This window comes from Lolium rigidum, chromosome 7, assembly GCF_022539505.1.
Source record: "Lolium rigidum isolate FL_2022 chromosome 7, APGP_CSIRO_Lrig_0.1, whole genome shotgun sequence".
Lineage (NCBI taxonomy): Eukaryota > Viridiplantae > Streptophyta > Magnoliopsida > Poales > Poaceae > Lolium > Lolium rigidum.
In genome coordinates this window covers 302,904,000-302,923,512 of record NC_061514.1, presented here as the reverse complement: position 1 = coordinate 302,923,512, position 19,513 = coordinate 302,904,000, and the positions used below count along the sequence as shown (strand labels likewise).

At 45.0% G+C, this 19,513-nt stretch overlaps 1 long non-coding RNA gene across 1 annotated transcript; it reads left to right on the top strand.

Annotated features, from left to right (window-relative positions):
* The first annotated feature begins 1,245 nt into the window (after positions 1-1,245).
* Positions 1,246-7,199, top strand: LOC124678009. The gene is made up of 2 exons (XR_006994299.1): positions 1,246-1,551; positions 6,855-7,199. It is a non-coding gene; the product is annotated as an uncharacterized LOC124678009 (long non-coding RNA).
* The last annotated feature ends 12,314 nt before the right edge of the window (positions 7,200-19,513 follow it).

Here is a 19,513-nt window from a genome sequence, read left to right as displayed (position 1 = left end):
TCTTCTTCCCCTCTATGATGGTCCTAACCATGATGAACCTCGCTCTGATATTACTTGTCACCGTCATGGGAATTAGTCCATCTCTACCAAGAAATAAGCAATCGCAGCCTAATAATGACGGCACTATCAAAGGGTAGAGGCAGTGGCCCCATTGATTTGTAAGTAGCTATGCTGTTTTCATTTATTTGGAGTAATTCTTGATCAAAAACAAGAAAAACAAAGACGTCTTATTCATTGGAATGGATACTCCCTCCATAGATAGTACGGAGTACTAACCCCAAAGCTTAAGGTTCATATTATTCTTAGAAAGTTAAACTATGTTAAGTTTGATTAAGGTTTTACCAAAAATAATTAACATGTAAAATACAATATTAATATCACTAAATAGATAATAAGATATTTTTTATTTGGTATCTATATAATATGATATTTGTTGATAGATTCTTAAGCTTAATCAAACTTAACATAGTTTGACTTTCTAAAAATAATACAACGCCCCTCTGCCGAGATCGAAATGCCCAAACTCACCATGGCTTCATGGTCAATGGACGTGGTTTGCATGTTAGACAGCTCACCATGGACAATCTATCTATTTCATGCGCCGTGCAAGTTGCAACGACCTACTCAGGGGTATTTCAGTCCAGCCACCTTTGCATGCCTGTCTAGGCTGCCGTGCAAATTTTTATGCGCCACATCCTGTGAGACTGGAGAAAATATGACATATCTACATGTATCATGTATCTACGGTTGCAGTTGAATCCACATGTATGGATACACGGAAGTATGGAACGCCGCGAGAGGAGGAAGGAATTGCCTGGAACGTGAGCGTGAGAGCCAAATGAATCGAAAGATTCATGTTTGGTTCGGGAACGGCGAGTGAAGCTAGCAACCTTTGACACAAACCTATGAAGGTTGGAAGAAGCATTCAAGTTCAGGCTAGCATGTGGCACGTCTCAGTAGAAGAAAAAGTCTAAACGCAATTACTCGTTTCAGAAGAAGAAAAGAATGATGCTATTAACGTACTACGCATACAAGATATGTCCGAATCTACTCTCTTTCAGAACCGGTAGAGAGACCTCATTTCCATCATAGCTGTTACTATTAAGGTGTTAATTTCTTCCTTGGGTCGTAACAATAATACAGTGCATGATTTTCCGAGAGGCATCCCGCATCGAGTGTGTTCAGGTCTTATATTTGTATAAGTAGCCGAGTGTCGCAAGGCTCTTCCAAGTTCCAACGCGAGCCGCGAGCAAAAACTGCGAGCAGCCGAACACAACCGGTCCACTCAAAAATTCTCTACTTAGGATAATTACACATGTGCATGTGCTGCTGATGTTAATAGCCGTACGTGGCTTTTGTTTTCAGGCAAGCTCGTCACTGCTGGCTATGGGCAACTGCATGTCGTCACGAGTCTCACGACCACTACCGCGGCCAACGCCAACACCATCGACACAGCCGCAGGGCCCGCGGAACCCTGCAAGTAATTTGAGTGTTCGTAATGATGGAGACTTGACTTACAACCGGGATGCCAAGAACCCCAGAAAATAACCGGTGATACATCCAGACTCGATGTGATCTTCCCTTACTATATAGTTTTTCTTTTTGCGAATTCCCTTACTATATAGTTAGGTTTGTTCCACACACTGATGAGCCATGTCTATGAATATGCATTATATAGTTTTAACAGAAAAAAAAATACGTTTCAAATAATAGTTTGACAGACAAAAAAATCCGTTTCGGATAATAGTTTGACAGACAAAAAAAATCTATTTTCCCTCATCTTATGTTCTTGACACGTGCTCATTAAGTAACAGTAAAACTCACCTAGCTAGGAGTCACCACAGCATTTTGAGGTACTTAACCGTCCGATCTGGACATCTAACGGTGTGGAGGCAATGACTATTTCCGAACTCTCGATACTCTGGATTAGCGCGGTGTTACCTCGATAGATCGCCTCAAAAGACCAGTTTTCGTTGCAGGGCCGCTACTCCTCGCGTCGAGCTAGGCCACACCAGGTTTCTTGGGCCCCGAAATTCTCAAATAGGCCCAGTTGCTTGGCCTTTACAGTTTACACAGTTTCCTCACGTACCAGTCAGTCCTCCTTCTATTCTTCTCGTTTCATGTACTATGTTCTGACCGTGCTGCTGTTCGACCTAATCCTGCGCCGTCGTTGCTCGTTGGCCTGTGCCGCCGACAAGTGCAGCGAAGGAGCCAAAAACCTGCGATGCGAATCCAACTACCGAAGATACAGTGAAGGTATGGTACGAACTCCTGCAGTTTTCCGTTTTTCTTCTACAGTATTTCAGACGGATTTATAATAGCCGGATCACTTATTTTGTTCTTCGCCGATGACGGCGAAGCTTGTATATCATGCAGGCTGTGGAGGGGAGCTCCTCGACACCGACCTGGTCAGCGCTTGGAGGATGCCGCACACCCCCGCGTGTCCCGGGTAGCTAGCTGGGCCGCGGCCCAACATCAGGTAATGCGTTTTTTCCTTTTTTGTTTCTTTTTTTTCTGTTGTTTCTTTTCTTTTTGAAAAATATGTTTTTCTTTTCTGTTTATATTTTCTTTTAAAATCTGAACATTTATCAAAATTAAAAACTTTTCAAATTAAAAAGAAATCACTTTATAAAAAATCTGAACATTTTTCAGATTTGAATATTTTTAAATTTGAACAAAAAATGTATTTTTTATGAACAATTTCCGAATTTGAACATTTCTGAATTTGAACAAATTTTATATTTGAACAATTTTCGAATCTGAACGATTTTCATATTAGAACAATTTTCGAATTTGAACAAATTTCATATTTGAACGGTTTTCAAATTTGAACGGTTTTTGAATTTGAACGGTTTTCAAATTTGAACGGTTTTCAGATTTGAACGGTTTTCAAATTTGAATATTTTTGAATTTGAACATTTTTGTCAATTTAAATAATTTTTAAAAATTAAAATTTTTGTATGTGAAAAAATATAAACAAAACCGAAAACAGGAAAAAAAAGAAAAAGAAAAAAGAAAAAAACCGAAAAGAAAAAGAAAAAGGATAAACAGACACAAAATGGGCCTGGCCCATACCCGACCAGGGGGTGGTCGGTGGCCGGTAGCCACCGACCTGGTCGGTGTATAGGTTTCGCCCTGTGGAGTGGTATCCGTACATACGGTCCTACTATCCGTCCATCCACCGGAAGGCCAGGCCCATCATCGAAGGAACGGTTCTCCTTCCGTTCGTGTTAACTGAAACCACCGGTGCCATAATGATGGTGGTAATTTCAACCCATTCAATCCTGCAATTATAGTGACCCACTCCTTCCAGGAATTGTGATGATTAATAGGAGCGTTATCGTTACTTCTCTCCTCTCGTTGATAAATATGTGGAGACAGCAACTGTCTTTCCTCACCCCTTCCATCTCAGCATTCGACTTCTCATTGTTCGTCAGAGATGCTCGTTGCTTAGTTTCGTTTTTATACTTGTTTGCCATCCTGCTTTTCTCCTGTAATTTCATTCACGTGAAAATTAGGTAACCAACTGACTTACTGTTACTTGTTCTAGGAATTGTCGTCATCGTTCTTGTCAGATTTTTATTCAAGGATTCTCCAGAGCAACCGCGTGACCTGCATTTTCGACCATGGCAACTGTACAGGTTCACTTGCTGAAGCATTCATTTTGCTGTTTCGATAGTGCAGGCTGAAAACTACTGAACGCGTCACAGTGTGATGTTTACAATTTACATAATGTTTTAGAGTTAGAAACAGAACAATGTGTGCTACCTTTAGAATAGGTACACCCTTTGTTTTCATTTCCCACAACTTCTTTTTTGTCCTTTGTTTTACATTCTATTTTATGTTATCATCATGGTGTCCCTGACATTGGCTTTATTTGATTTATTCTTACTTGCCGTTGGTTTTTTGGAGTTGTATATTACCAATGGCAGCCTTAAGGTACTCAAATAATCTCAACTTGTGGCTCTTTTTACCTTTTGCTTGGCTTTCCAGTATCTTCTCATTTCTTGTGCTATAAGCAGATACTATTGCCGCAGACTTGTCAGGGGAACAGAACACGGGGTAACGAAAAAGTTTCAGATAGTAATTTTGGGCATTTATTCTTGAAGACCCCAGGATCTGTTTACCAAATCCGTGTACCTAACTTACTAAATAAAAACAAGACAACCGATGGATTTGGTCAATCAGTCTCATAGGCATTTCTACTGCTAATATTTTTTATCAATAATTGTGAAATAGCTGCCAATGGATATTTACTCTCTGTAATTAGTAATCGATTGCCAGGACATTGCTAATAATTTCCAGGACATTGGATTTCGTGGCAGAACACATTGTTTTTCTTTTATGATGGCTACTTATGCTTTTTTATGCACTAATTTCATTAGAGAGGTCGCTTCATGCTAGCATTGTTCCTTGCAAAATCAATCTGATTGAAAACAGAGTACCAGGCTAGCTGACAAGCGAGTATGTAGCAGTTTGTGATGTTTTGCTTGGAAGCGTTAGGTCGATGGGAAACTATGTTTACCCATTGACCTGACACTTCCATGGATTTTTCAGTAACTTCAAAGTAATTTTATTAATTTCAGCTTTATAGCAATCATCACCCCAGCTATATATTTATAAATTTGTTCCTTTCTCAGGATATTGAATCTACTCATAGTCTAGCTTTCTATAATATTGGGATTATTTAGATGCTCCTTTTTCTCATAATTAGGTTGTTTTTGGTTGCACTTGAATCTGCTGATTCTCTTGCTATTCATGTTGCTACTAGAACTGCCACAATTGTTCTTTATGTGAATTTAGATGATAATGATGAGGATGCTCATAATTGCTCATTTGATTACAAGGTGCTGCAAAAACTCAAGCTAAAGCAAGATGGCATATAACTAAGTTTTCTTACCTCCGAGAGGCACCCAAATCTGTAGTTGTATTATCACTTTAAGTTATAGTTATACTGATGTTCAAATGCTAAATCCAGCAGTATGCCATTTCCCTACTTCCCTCCATGAATCGTGATTTTAGCTCATCATCTTTTTATTGTTTTCTTCTCTGCCATCCTTTTCAATCTGCAATAGATTTGTATAACTTCTGCAAGCTGACTTACACGAAGATATTTGACTGCTAAACTTCGAAATTCTAAATTTGTGTATTCAGTACTTATCTTTTGACTGTATGAAACATTAAACACGATGTAGCTTCTTATCAAAAAAATATACATCAGTAGATGATTATGTGAATTGGACATTATCTATGATCAAGTTTCTTCCTTCTCTCATCTTCACATATGTGTTGTTTGCAACTTGCAAGCACTGCAAGGTACTTTATATGACATTATTTACAATAGTACGCCTGCAAGCACATGAGCTTTCACTGAACAAGTGAACATTGCAATAGTACTCCTGAAAATTTTGGCTCAAACATTTGCCGTGCTTAATATATTTTTCTCTCTAACGTACCTGCAGAGTGATTAAAGGTTTCAGGAATGTGCATGAACTTTAAGCAATCATTACTTTCGCCACATTGTTGAATCTGAGAGTTATTCTGAGGTTCGGGATAGAGAGACAAAACAGCCAACGCAGCATAGTTGTTTTCTGGTGAGTACATCAGACTTGTTGTAGAGCGACCAGCAGATAAATTTTGTATTACTGAAGGACTGTATACTTTGCAACTAGTGAGGCTGATGAGCGATACTTGCATTATGAATACATAAAGATTCAATAAATTTATGTGTGTATTATATTTATATTATCTTATGCCTTTTCAGAAATGTACGAAAGCTAAAAATATGCAGAATTTCTCACTTAGCCTGGATGCACGGTAGAGACACTAACACTTATTTTGACATCTAGCAATGCATATGTTACTATATGGAGTTAATGTTGAAATGGATGCACAAGTTGATAAAGTTAAGAAATCATTGCACATGTTGAAGAAGGGAAGAACCTATCTACTTCTAGAGATAAATCTCCATGTGCAGATGGTAATAAGATGTGTTGTATTTATGGTATTCGTTTTATTTCCACTTTTAGTGTTTACTTAAATCCTTCATATGAAGACATTGTAGTTTGAAAGATTCGAATTTTGTCATATATTCCATCATTTCCATATTATTCCAAATATAAGGTTTGGTCAATATACTCCATTCGTTCCATATTACTTCGAATATAAGGTTTGATCAAAATCAAGTTATGTAATCTTTGATCGACTATTCATCATAAATTATTTGTAATATATGCATAATCAAATGCAAATGATATGATAATACATTGCATTCCGGTCCTAAGAAGATCACTTTTATTTTCTAAATAGTAATATAGTGTTACATATAATTGGTTAAACTTGACAAATTTTAGCTTTGACCAAACCCGTACGTGAAGTAATATATGAAAGAGTACTTTCAATTGCTCCATTATTTCTTAGCTATCATATTTTCTTATAATGGACGGGCGCAGCAACGCGCGCCTCTATGGTCTAGTTTCTATATAAAGCATGTCCGGTCTGCTGTGGCTGAGATTTCACCTTGTTATACAAAAATAAACTATCTGAGAAGATTATGGTGAAGAACCGGACTGCCTTTTATATACAGGAAATACCATTAACGTAATTATTAGTAGGGCCGGCTACACATAAGACTAGGAGAGGTCAAGTTCCCCTTTTCGAAGGGAAGAGAAATGGTGAATGCGAGCAGCTTCGAAACAAAACTTTATTCTGAACAATCTTATGATTACGTAAGTTGAAAATTCTTCAGATTTGAGAGGGATCCTCCAATTTACAAGTTTTTTTTTTTTCAGTTCACAAATTTAAGTTTGCTGTCATCATAAATGCTAACTACTGTAGTACTTGCGTTATTGCAGCCGTTCCCCATGTGACCACGAAAGCAATACATATTTACTGGTGGGCATCGCATGATATGAAGAAACAAATATGTGATCTTGACTCTCTGCTGGGAGCCTAGTATATGTCATTCGTGTGATGAACAGTTACAACTTATTCTTTTATCTGAGTTGGCAGTATATTTCCTTTCTTGGTTTGTATATATACATTATATTAAGATCATTAAAAATTAGAGCAGAGTCCTGATGTTTCTTCAAAAAATGTACTCCCTCCTTGCCACAGTGTACTTCATATAAGATTTTTTAAAAGTCATAATTTGTAAAATTTAACCACTTTTAATGAGGAATATATGCATATCTACAATACCCGACGTGGTCAGTGTTATTGGGTGTGACCTATGTAGGAAGTGTTAGTATGAAGAGTTTAGTAGGTGGAATCATAATTTTTTTCCGTTGTACCAAACATGGTCCGAGTGATGTAAATGAATAATATCACATTTTACCCGACCCAGAACTTGTGTCGGCCCTGAGAGGGAGTTGATGTTTTACAGGATTGGTAGCTTCTCCTTTTATTCAAATTCGTAATGACTTCATAAGATTACAATCATTTCTGAGAATGTCATGTAAAATGCTGAATTATAGTTGATCCGAAGGCAACTCTCAAAAAAAAAAAAACTAGCATGTGTAGTACATATAAGTGGGCATCGTGGTTAGTGTCACACTCACAAAAACTATGGTACAACTAGTAAAAGCTCAACTCATTTCTATGATATCCAGGCATATTGAACATTTCTTAGCTGTCTTGATCTTTATTATTGCGTAGCTTGACCACCTCCTTTACATCACTTTCTATGATGATGAACCAGTGCCTACGTCCGTCGAAACACGCAATCCTTCTATAATGGCATATCTTTCCATCACCATAGCGCTCGTTGAATACTCAAACCAAAGAGCCTACACTCTGATAAGTTTTCCCTGATTATCACGAACCACACCAAGCTTGTACACCCCTAATTATTAGCATTAACAAAACTAGGATCAGTTGTGGATTTTTAGGTGATCATGGTCAGGAGGTCTCCACTTCGCTTTCACTCGAGGCTTGCTTCACTTCTCCCTACCTGGTTTTAACAAGGTGAAGGAAGTTTCAATGACTCATCGTATAAATTCCTTGATCGATCTTTTTACCTGTACATGGCAACGATTATTAAGAGCATCTTCAGTCGCGTCCCCCAAAGCAATTTGGGCGCGTCGGACCAAAAATGCGTTCCAGCCGCGTCCCCCAAGGTCCATTTTTGTCCGGCGCGGCCCGATACAGTGTCCGGCGCCCCGAGCCCGTCCCCGTCCCTCAGGAGACGCTCCGGGCACGCTGGACACAACGAAAAGCGAGGCGAACCGACGCGGGCCCGACGCGTCAGCGGCTCGAAAGGCTAAAACCCAGTCGCCTACCTTTGGTCAAGCGACGTTAATGGCGTCCCTGTTTTCCAGGCGACGCAGACACGCGTCTCGTCGTGCATGGCCGCGTGGCCGTCCGCGCCGGCGTTATTGCGTGCAGCCACCCCGCTGCCGCCGCTGTACATTAAGACGCCCTGCAGTTCGTCCCAATTTCTCACCGCTCCCAAACCTTCTCGTCGCCGCCTCCCTCCTCTCAGATCTTCTCCTCGCCGCTCCAAACAATGTCGACCTCGTCCACCCGCAAGATGGCCGCGGCCAACGGCTTCGGCCGCGGCAGTCTGACCGTGCCGGAGGCATGGGCGTTGTACCACGCCGGCTATACAGTCCCGCCGGACATGCGGCTGCCAAGCAGCGGCGGCTGGAAGATGGCCGTGAACGGCATTGGCGTCCCGCCGCCGCCGAAGCCGAGCACGGAGCAATGGAGGGACGGCATCAGGGCCAGGTGGGCTCAACTCACCGCCGCCGAGCGGCAGGATCCGACGTGGGCGGCCAACAACAACGACGAGTGGTGGAAGACGTACTTCAAGGCGAAGTACGACGTCGAGATGCACAACACCCAGGGGCTCGTCGGCGGGCCCAACAGCTGGATCAAGGACCGCCGCGCCCTCTTCTGGGGCGTTCCGGGGCGCACCCTCGAGAACGTCATCCGCGGCATCCGCAACGGCGCTCCAAGGTTGTAGACGCCGTCGTCGCCGCCACCGTCTCCTCGAGGACCACCGCAATGGCAGCCGAGGAGGACGACATACTCGTCCTCCTCGCACTCTTCTTCCTCAGGACCGGCGCGATCGACGTTGTCCTCGTCGTATCGCTCGGCGCCCTACACCGTCCCCAAACGGGAGGTCAAGGAGGAGCCGGCGACGCCCGTCAACACGAGGCGTGGCGGCAGCGGCAGCCGACGGCAGCAAGGGACGCTCGGCGGCGCCCTCCTCATCCCGAAGCCGGAGGTGAAGGAGAAGCCGGAGGAAGCGTCGCAGGCGGCGCTGCTGGCGGAGTACGAGCGGCAGCAGCGGCTCAACGCCAGCAGCGACGACCCCGAGGACTGACCAGGGTTGCGGGCGGCGTTCTTGGCGTCCATGAACGACAAGGACGCCTGGAGGGGCGACGTCGACATGGCGATCGCCATGTCCATCCGCGACTCCGGCAAGCCGCTCGTGGACCTCACCGACGACGGCGAGGCAGGACCAAGCGGCTTGGTAAAGGACGAGCCCGTCGACGAGCGCGTCAAGTAGGAGGTCGTCACCGACGAGATGTACAACTTCCGCCAGTACTACGACGCCTCCGGCCACCGCAAGTACTTCTAGATTAGGTTTAGTTTAAATTTAGTCAAATTTCGTTCGAATCTATGTAAGTTTGGACGAATCTAATCGAATCTCGTTAAGTTTAAAATTTGCGAAATTTTGTTTGGGGGACGCGACTGGGGAGCGACGTCCCCCAAAGGTGACACGAACGAAACACGTCCCCAAACGTTCAATCCGGCGCGTTTTGGGGATGGTTTGGGAGACGCGGCTGGAGATGCTCTAAGCTCCGTCCAGCTTGGCCATGCGCCACACAAACTCATACTGGCTACAGAGAATTGCAGCACCGTACCGTCTAATAAACCAGCTACCCAAGAAACTGGATGTAGCAATGGTACGGTATCCTAAATCGAGACTGCACGAAAGATTGTTTCCTGGTCATTGTCGCAACCTTCACTGTAAGATATACTCTCAATATCCCTCTTTTGCAATACTTCGCACTCAGGGACAAATTGTTGAATTACCTGCCACCATAAAATTCTTACCTTTTGTGCTACGTCCATTTTCCACGGATCTTTCCAACACTAGTAAGTAGGCACATGCAACGCACATCTTTACGTGTTTTTAAAATCTCATTACTCAGATAATCCATACTGTTAGTCAATACATTCAAATCTGTGAAGCTCAAAAAATATTTGATATGTAATGTTAAATATTAGAATTCGACTATGGTTCTAAGCAAGACTGAAAAAACTAATTGGCAGCATTATTCACCATTCTCAGTAGTACGGGTTGAGTCGCCAAGAGAAGATGATGACTGAAACAATATTTTAGAGTCGCATACTCGTATTGCAGTGAAGAAAGCGTTTAAAGCTATTTAACATCATGTGACGGTATGCATCAGCCAGACCTATTAAAACTACATTTCCTTTCAGTCTTGTTTTTGGCTAGAAGTAGCCTGCACTCAGTTGACACACTAGTGGAAAACAGGGTTTTCGTGGGAGCCTTTTGTCGCGGGCGCGCCTGCACCCGCGACAAATGGCCTGGCCACGTCGCCCAGAAACCATGTGGAGCGGTCAGGGCCTTTTGTCGCGCCCTTTTGTCGCGGGCCGTATCTCGACCTGCGACAAAAGGTGTCTGAGTGCTGGGGCTTCCTGTCGGCACCCCTTTTGTCGCGGGTCGTAATACGGCCCGCGACCAAAGGGCCATGGCTATATATAGACACGCAGCCAGCCCCCCCCCCCACCCCACCTTATTTTTTCCTTGGTGGTGAAGGTGGAGGTGTATGCTAGCTCATTTTTTCTACATGTGCACAAGAGGTGTTTGATGGAATGCTTGTAAGAGGGATGCCACTTAATTTTATTTGATAAGATTTCTCCTCTTTTTGATCCTAAAAGGTTAGCCACTATTTTCTCGTATATATATATACATAGTCCGTACAATACTAATTTTAGAAAGGTGATTGCATCTGATACATATATAATTGTACTTATGATGCAGATGAGTCATCCATGGATGTACGGTAAACGATGTGCCCCCGCTTTCAGAGAGGGCGTGAATTCTTTCCTGCTTGTGGCCGAGGCCAACAAGTCGAAGCAAGGTTTTATGTGATGTCCATGTCTAAAATGTAAGAACGAGAAGGATTACTCTTGCTCAAGAGACATTAAGAGCCACACTGCTTCGGTTTGGATTCATGTCCAGCTATAATGTTTGGACCAAGCACGGAGAAGAAGGGGTTATGATGGAAGACGGCGATGAAGAAGAAGATAATGATGACCAGTACCGATCTATGTTCTCCGAATGCGATGATACCGCAATGGACGACAATGAAGAAGAAGGAGGTGAAGAACGGGCATCGGATGATCCTGTTGATGATGATCTTCGTCGGGCCATTTCGATGCAAGAAGAGAGCGTAGCACGGATAAGGAGAGGTTGTAGTTCGACAAGATGTTAGAGGACCACCACAAATTGTTGTACCCAGGTTGTGAAGATGGGCATAGAAAGCTGGGTAGCATATTGGAATTGCTGAAATGGAAGGCAGAGGTCGGTGTGACTCACTCGGGATTTGAGAAATTGATGATAATATTAAAGAAGCTGTTTCCAAGAAATAATGAATTGCCCGTCAGTACATATGAAGCAAAGAAGCTTGTCTGCCCTCTAGGATTAAATGTGCAGAAGATACATGCATGCATTAATGACTGTATCCTCTACCGCGGCGAGAAGTACGAGAATTTTAATAAATGTCCGATATGTGGTGCATTGCGGTATAAGATCAGAAAAGATGACCCTGGTGATGTTGAGGGCGAGCCACCCAGGAAGAGGGTTCCTGCGAAGGTGATGTGGTATGCTCCAATAATACCACGGTTGAAACGTTTGTTCAGAAACAAAGAGCATGCCTAGTTGTTGCGATGGCACATGGAAGAACGTAAGAAAGACGCGATGTTGAGGCACCCCGCTGATGGTCGGCGGTGGAGAAACATCGGGAGAGAGTTCCCGGATTTTGCAGGTGAGGCAAGGAACTTATATTTTGGTCTAAGTACAGATGGCATGAATCCTTTTGGGGAGCAGAGCTGCAGTCACAGCACCTGGCCCGTGACTCTATGTATCTACAACTTCCTCCTTGGTTGTGCATGAAGCGGAAGTTCATTATGATGCCAGTGCTTACCCAAGGCCCAAAGCAACCGGGCAACGATATTGACGTGTATCTAAGGCCATTAGTCAATGAACTTTTGGAGTTGTGGGCCAAACCAGGTGTACGTGTGTGGGATGAGTACACCGAGCAAGAATTTGACCTACGAGCGTTGCTATTCGTAACCATCAATGATTGGCCTGCTCTCAGTAACATTTCAGGACAGACGAACAAAGGATACAATGCATGCACACACTGTTTAGATGAGACTGGAAAGTAAATATTTGGAAAAAAGCAGAAAAGTTGTGTACCCGTTCAATCGTCGTTTCCTTCCGCGCAAGCATCCCTTAAGGAAAAAAGGAAAGCATTTCGATGGCGAGGCGGACCGCCGTCCGAAGCCTATCCCCGTAGTGGTGCTGATATATTTGACATGGTCAAGGATTTAAATGTTATCTTTGGAAAGGGTCCAGGCAGTCGACCTGTTCCGAAAGACGCTGACGGACATGCGCCCATGTGGAAGAAGAAATCTATTTTTTGGGAGTTAGAATATTGGAAAGTCCTGGAAGTCTGCTCTGCAATCGACGTGATGCACCTGACCAAGAATCTTTGTGTGAATATTCTAGGTTTTCTGGGCGTGTATGGAAAGACAAAAGATACAACAGAAGCATGGGAGGACCAGGAACGTCATAAAGGACGAAATGGCAATCATCCAGGGCAGTTTGTAGGGCCTGCCAGCTACGCTCTTACGAAACAAGAGAAGGAGATCTTTTTTGAAGCCCTATTCAGTATCAAGGTTCCGTCTGGTTTCTCGTCGAATATAAAGGGGATAGTAAATATGAAGGAGAAAAAATTCCAGAACCTGAAGTCCCATGACTGTCACGTGCTTATGACACAATTGCTTCAGGTTGCATTGAGGGGACTTCTACCAGAAAATGTTCGACTAGCCATTATGAAGATATGTGCATTCCTCAACGCAATTTCTTAGAAGGTAATGGATCCAGAAACTTTGTCAGGATTACAGGAAGATGTGGTCGAATGTCTTGTCAGCTTCGAGTTGTTGTTCCCACCATCCTTCTTCAATATTATGACGCACCTCCTCGTTCACCTAGTTGAAGAGATTAGAATTCTCGGTCCTGTATTTCTACACAATATGTTCCCCTTCGAGAGGTCCATGGGAGTCTTAAAGAAATATGTTCATAACCGAGCTAGGCCGGAAGGAAGTATCTCAAAGGGCTACGGAACTGAGGAGGTCATTGAGTTTTGTGTTGACTTTCTTCCTGACCTTAAGCCGATTGGTGATCCTGAATCTCGGTATTAGGGGAGGCTGACTGGAAAAGGCACACTAGGAAGGAAATCAAGGGTGTGCAGGGACAAGATTTCTTTCAATCAAGCACACTACACAGTTCTATACAATTCCATCTTGGTGGCTCCGTACATCGAGAAACATAAGAATGCTTTACGAGAAATAAACTCGGGCCAGCCCGAGTCCTTGATTACACGTGAACACATGAATACCTTCGGCAGTTGGTTGCAAAGACATCTCATTAATGACCCATCTGCTGTGGAGAAGCTGTACTTGTTGGCCAGGTTACCATCTTCAAACATATGTACATTCCAAGGGTACGAGATAAATGAGAATACATTTTACACGATCGACCAAGATAAAAAGAGCACCAACCAAAACAGCGGTGTCCGATTCGATGCAAAAGACGAGAATGGGCAGACCACCACATATTATGGATACATAGAGGAGATATGGGAACTTGACTATGGTCCCACTTTTAAGGTCCCTTTGTTTCGGTGCAAATGGGTGAAGCTCAGCGGTATACATATTGACGATAAGTACGGTATGATAACGAGTGGATCCCAACAATCTTGCGTACACGGACGAGCCATTTGTCCTAGCCGGCGAGGTGGCTCAAGTTTTCTACGTGAAGGACATGTCTAGCAAATCAAGAAAAAGAAATCAACAAAAGAATACATCAACCGAGGAGCCAAAGCGCCACATAGTTCTTTCGGGGAAAAGAAACATCGTGGGAGTGGATGACAAGACGGACATGTCGAGAAGATTATAATAAGTTTAAAGAAATTCCGCCCTTCACGGTGAAAATTGACCCAAGCATCTTACTAAATGATGAAGATTCTCCATGGCTACGGCGTAGAAGATCACAACACTAGATGACGATGTAATAATGTATCCTTCGAACTTCAACGAGGCCGGCCGTCGGATGTGGTGGCGCGGCCGGACTCTCCAGAGCGTCATGGCCTATCGTGGCCCCCGCCTGCGCTACCCTCAATCCCAGCCCACGCGTGGTCATCCGCCGAGGTTCGACAACCGCGACCCCGATGCTAGCGACGATGACGTCGGCGACTATGATGACTACGAGTGGCGACTATTATAGGGCTAGGCACGACTATGATTGAATGGCTCCAACATTCGAATCTGGCCATGTATCTTATTTTTCAGTTGAGCTCTGTACTTTAATTTCAGTTCAATCGTAATAAATTTCATGTCAACCACTTTATTGAACAAAAACAACCGACAACGAATTTATCAACTAAATTTAAACTAATAGAACCGACAACGACTTTATTGAAATTACAATAAAATAGATAAATTACTAGTCTAGTCTCTACTCGTCGTCGGAGATTGTCTCCGTCCAAATGTCATCCCATCGAGGGTCGTTTTCGGTCCAAGTTGTATTCGGGTTCTCGAGCTCGAAGGCGGCGACGGCCCGACGGTGGCGCCTGTTGGACCTGCGTTGTGCCCTAAGGTTAGCAAAGAACGCGTCGGTGTTGTCGACATCGTTGGGGAGCTGCGCCCTCCACCGGCGCATCAACTGCTCGTCGCGCTCGGCGATGGCGATCCTGCGCTGCACCTGGCGGTGCCGGCGACGGTCCTCGTCGTCGACGAGGCACGGCGGTGGCGCGAGGAACTCCGCCTCCTCTAGCGATTCAACATCCGGGAAGTTCATGTCATGCCCTGGCCGCCGAAAGCGCCACGCCGCCGCGTCGTAAGCGCGCTCCGCCAGCTCCGGCGTGTTGTACGTGCCGAGGGTGAGGCGGAAGCCACCGGCGCGTATCTCGGCAGTGAACCTACCGCTCGGACAAACTCGAACGCCACGGAAACCGGACGCCCCTCGACGACGTGGAGGCATCCTGGAGATGAATGAGCGGAGGCGGTGGCGACGTGTGGTTGCGCCCGCACTCGTCGCTCTATATAGCGCACGCGGGGCATGACACGTGTAAGCGATGGCTACACGTCGCACGCCGGTGTCGGCGGGGCGAGGCACGTGGTAGCGGTGGCTACACGTCGCACGCCGGCGTCGGCGGGGCGAGGCACGTGGAAGCGGTGAAACGTTTGATATGATGCGAGATGCAAATAGTTATATGGATGTCATATTCATGTTCATTGGATTTTTCTGATCAATTTTCATATATAAACTTTTATATTTGAGTTACCATTTAAAAGTTATTGAAATAATAGTTTTATTAAGTTAAAATAGATAAAGCAGGGTTTATTTTTAAAACAGAAAAAAACAGCTCCAGGGGCTGATCCGCGTCCAACGGCTCCAGGCCGTTGGATTCAAATGGCCGGAGCCGTTGGATGCACATGGCGCGGATCAGCCGCCTCCCCCTCCCGCCCCCTTTTGTCGCGGGTCGAGCCACGCCCCGCGATAAAAGGACCCCCCTTTTATCGCGGGTGGTGGCATGACCCGCGATAAAAGGGGGGCCTTTTATCACGGTCCGTGGGTCGACCCGCGACAAAAGGGGTTAGGTATAAATACCTAACCCCGCGGGCGGAGCCCCCACCCGCGACACCCCGGAGGCCATTCCCTTAGAGAAATTGCGCCGCCAGGCTGCCAAATTTCTCCGCCGCCGCCGGCCATCTTTCTCGCCTCCGGCCGCCGCCTCTTCGCCTCCGGCCGCCGCCTCTTCGCCGCCCCCGCCATCTGCGCCGCCTCCTCCCTCTGCGCCGCCTCTGCGCGCGCCGCCTCCGCCACTGATCTGCGCCGTTTACGCGCGCGCGCGCGGCCTCGATCTACGCGCGGCAACTCCGTCCGCCGCCGCCCCTGGGGCACCCCGGCCGCCGCCGCCCCCTCAGCGCCACAGGTAGCTGCCACCCTCCGCCGCTCCGCGCGCGCGGCCGCCGGTGCCAGCCGGCGCCATGCCCCGGCCTTTTTTTTCTTTAAGTTTTTTATTAAATTTTTTATTAAGTTAGTTAGTTTAGTTTAGTTAGCAGTACTATTTAGTTTTAATTAGTATTAGTTAGTTAGTATTAGTATTTAGATTAAATTTAGTTAGTATTAGTTAGTTATTATTAGTTAGTATTAGTTAGTTATTATTAGTTAGTATTAGTTAGTTAGTATTAGTATTAGTATTTAGATTAAATTTAGTATTAGTTAGTTAGTTTAAATTTGTGTACATAGTTCATTCAAATTTTGTAGTTACTTAGTTTAAATTTTGTATTAATTCAAATCTTGTAATTAGTTAGATTAAATTTTGTATTAATTTAAATTTTATATTAGTTAGTTTGTAAACAATCGACGCAAACACTCTCGCGAACAACACTCGCCGACACCGCTCTCCCTCTCGCGAACACTCGCCGACACCCCTCTCCATCTCGCGAACACTAGCCGACACCCCTCTCCCTCTCGCGAACAACCGACGCGAACACTCGCCGACACCCCTCTCCCTCTCGCGAACAACACTCGCCGACACCCCTCTCCATCTCGCGAACACTCGCCGACACCCCTCTCCCTCTCGCGAACAACCGACGCGAACACTCGCCGACACCCCTCTCCCTCTCGCGAACAACACTCGCCGCCACCGGCCCTCTCCCTCTCGCAAACACCCCTCTCTCCCTCTCGCGAAAACCACCGACGCCGATTAGTGTTAGGGTTAGGTTAGTGTTTGGTTATCTAGGGTTAGGGTTTGCTTAGTGTTTGATTAGGGTTAGGGTTAGAACATGTACTTATCGATTTAATTTTTTGTAGAAACAATGGATCCATTCGAACGGGACTTCGAACAGGAAGACATTTTCGAGAACATAATCCGCGATGGTGATGGAGAAGCCGGCGGCTCCGGTGATCATGGAGAAGCCGACGGCTCCGGTGATCATGGAGAAGCCGGCGGCTCTGGTGATGGAGAAGCCGACGGCTCCGGTAATGACGAGGTATACGATCAGTTGAGGCATTAATGAAATTCTATATGTACATATGTATATAAATTAACCGATTTTTATTCTCTTAGGCCTCCGAAGATAAGTTGGAGAAACGAGGCCCGGCAAAGAGACTGGGCAAAAAAGACCACTTCAACATTGAAGCTATATCACCGGAAGGCCAACCTGTGGCACCCGCGAGTGTCAGAGTGACATTTAAGAATCAGTGCGGAGTTGTGGTTAGAGATCATATCCCGATCGCTGTTAGAGAATGGAACAAGACCAAGAATGTGTCCGAAGATCAGGTTGCCGATAGGTACAAGAACACACTTTTTGACGACCTCATGTCACATTTCACTTTGCCAAATTTGGGATCGGACTCTGAGAATGCCAAGCGAGGGCGCTAGTGAAGAAATGGGCTCTTAAGAAGATGGGGGAATTTTTCCGAGCGTACAAGAACCGGTTATGGAAAGCTTATAAGGCCGAGAAGAAGCCTCCAGTATTCGAAAACTACCTAGCGAAGCAGGAGCATAATTGGGAAGAATTTGTGAAGTAGAAAGAATCAGAGGAGGCTGTGAACCTGTCCAAGAAAAACAAGAAGAATGCAAGCGAGAAGAAATATCACCATCATACGGGGCGAGGGGCTACGAAGTAGCCATGCCTAAGTGGGATGCACAAGAGGCTGAGATGGAGCGGAACGGGATCACTCCAGAACCCACGCGAGAAGGATGGGACATTAGGGCTTGAAATTGGTTCCTCGCGCATGGCTGATGTCTACGGGTGCTTCTATTCTTGTAGACAGTGTTGGGCCTCCAAGAGCAGAGGTTTGTAGAACAGCAGCAAGTTTCCCTTAAGTGGATTACCCAAGGTTTATCGAACTCAGGGAGGAAGAGGTCAAAGATATCCCTCTCATGCAACCCTGCAACCACAAAGCAAGTAGTCTCTTGTGTCCCCAACACACCTAATAGGTGCACTAGTTCGGCGAAGAGATAGTGAAATACATGTGGTATAAATAAGTATGAGCAGTAGTACGGCGCCAGAAAATAGCTCGCTGGCGTGCAGTTGATGGTAGTAATATTGTAGGAAGTAAACAAGCAGTAGTAACGCAGCAGTAGTAACGCAAGTAAAACGATAAACAAGCAGCGATAGCGATATTTAGAAACAAGGCCTAGGGATTAGACTTTCACTAGTGGACACTCTCAACTTTGATCACATAACAGAATAGATAAATGCATACTCTACACTCTTTTGTTGGATGATGAACACATTGCGTAGGATTACACGAACCCTCAATGCCGGAGTTAACAAGCTCCACAATTAAATGTTCATATTTAAATAACCTTAGAGTGCATGAAAGATCGAAACGACTAAACCAAGTACTAAAATAGCATGCACACTGTCACCTTCATGCTTATGTAGGAGGAATAATACACATCAATACTATCATAGCAATAGTTAACTTCGCAATCTACAAGGGATCATGATCATAGCATAAACCAAGTACTAACACGAGTGCACACACTGTCACCATTACACCGTGTAGGAGGAATAAAACTACTTTAATAACATCACTAGAGTAGCACATAGATAAATTGTGATACAAAACACATTGCAATCATAAAGAGATATAAATAAGCACTTCACTATGCCATTCATAACGGTGGATAAGTATTCTGTGAAATATAGCCTAAGAGACCCACACGGTGCACACACTCGTCACCTTTACACACGTGGGACAAGGAGTCTCCGGAGATCACATAAGTAAAACTCACTTGACTAGCATAATGACATCTAGATTACAAGCATCATCATATGAATCTCAATCATGTAAGGCAGCTCATGAGATTATTGTATTGAAGTACATAGGAGAGAGATGAACCACATAGCTACCGGTACAGCCCCGAGCCTCAATGGAGAACTACTCCCTCCTCATGGGAGCAGCAGCGGTGATGAAGATGGCGGTGGAGATGGAAGCGGTGTCGATGGAGAAGCCTTCCGGGGGCACTTCCCCGTCCGGCAGGGTGCCGGAACAGAGACTCCTGTCCCCCAGATCTTGGCTTCGCGATGGCGGCGGCTCTGGAAGGTTTCTGTGGGTTTCGTCCTCCGTATCGGTGTTTTTAGGTCAGTGACGACTAAATAGGCGAAGAGACGGAGTCGGAGCACTACTACAAAATCGCTTACCGCCGGCGCACCAAAAACCCCT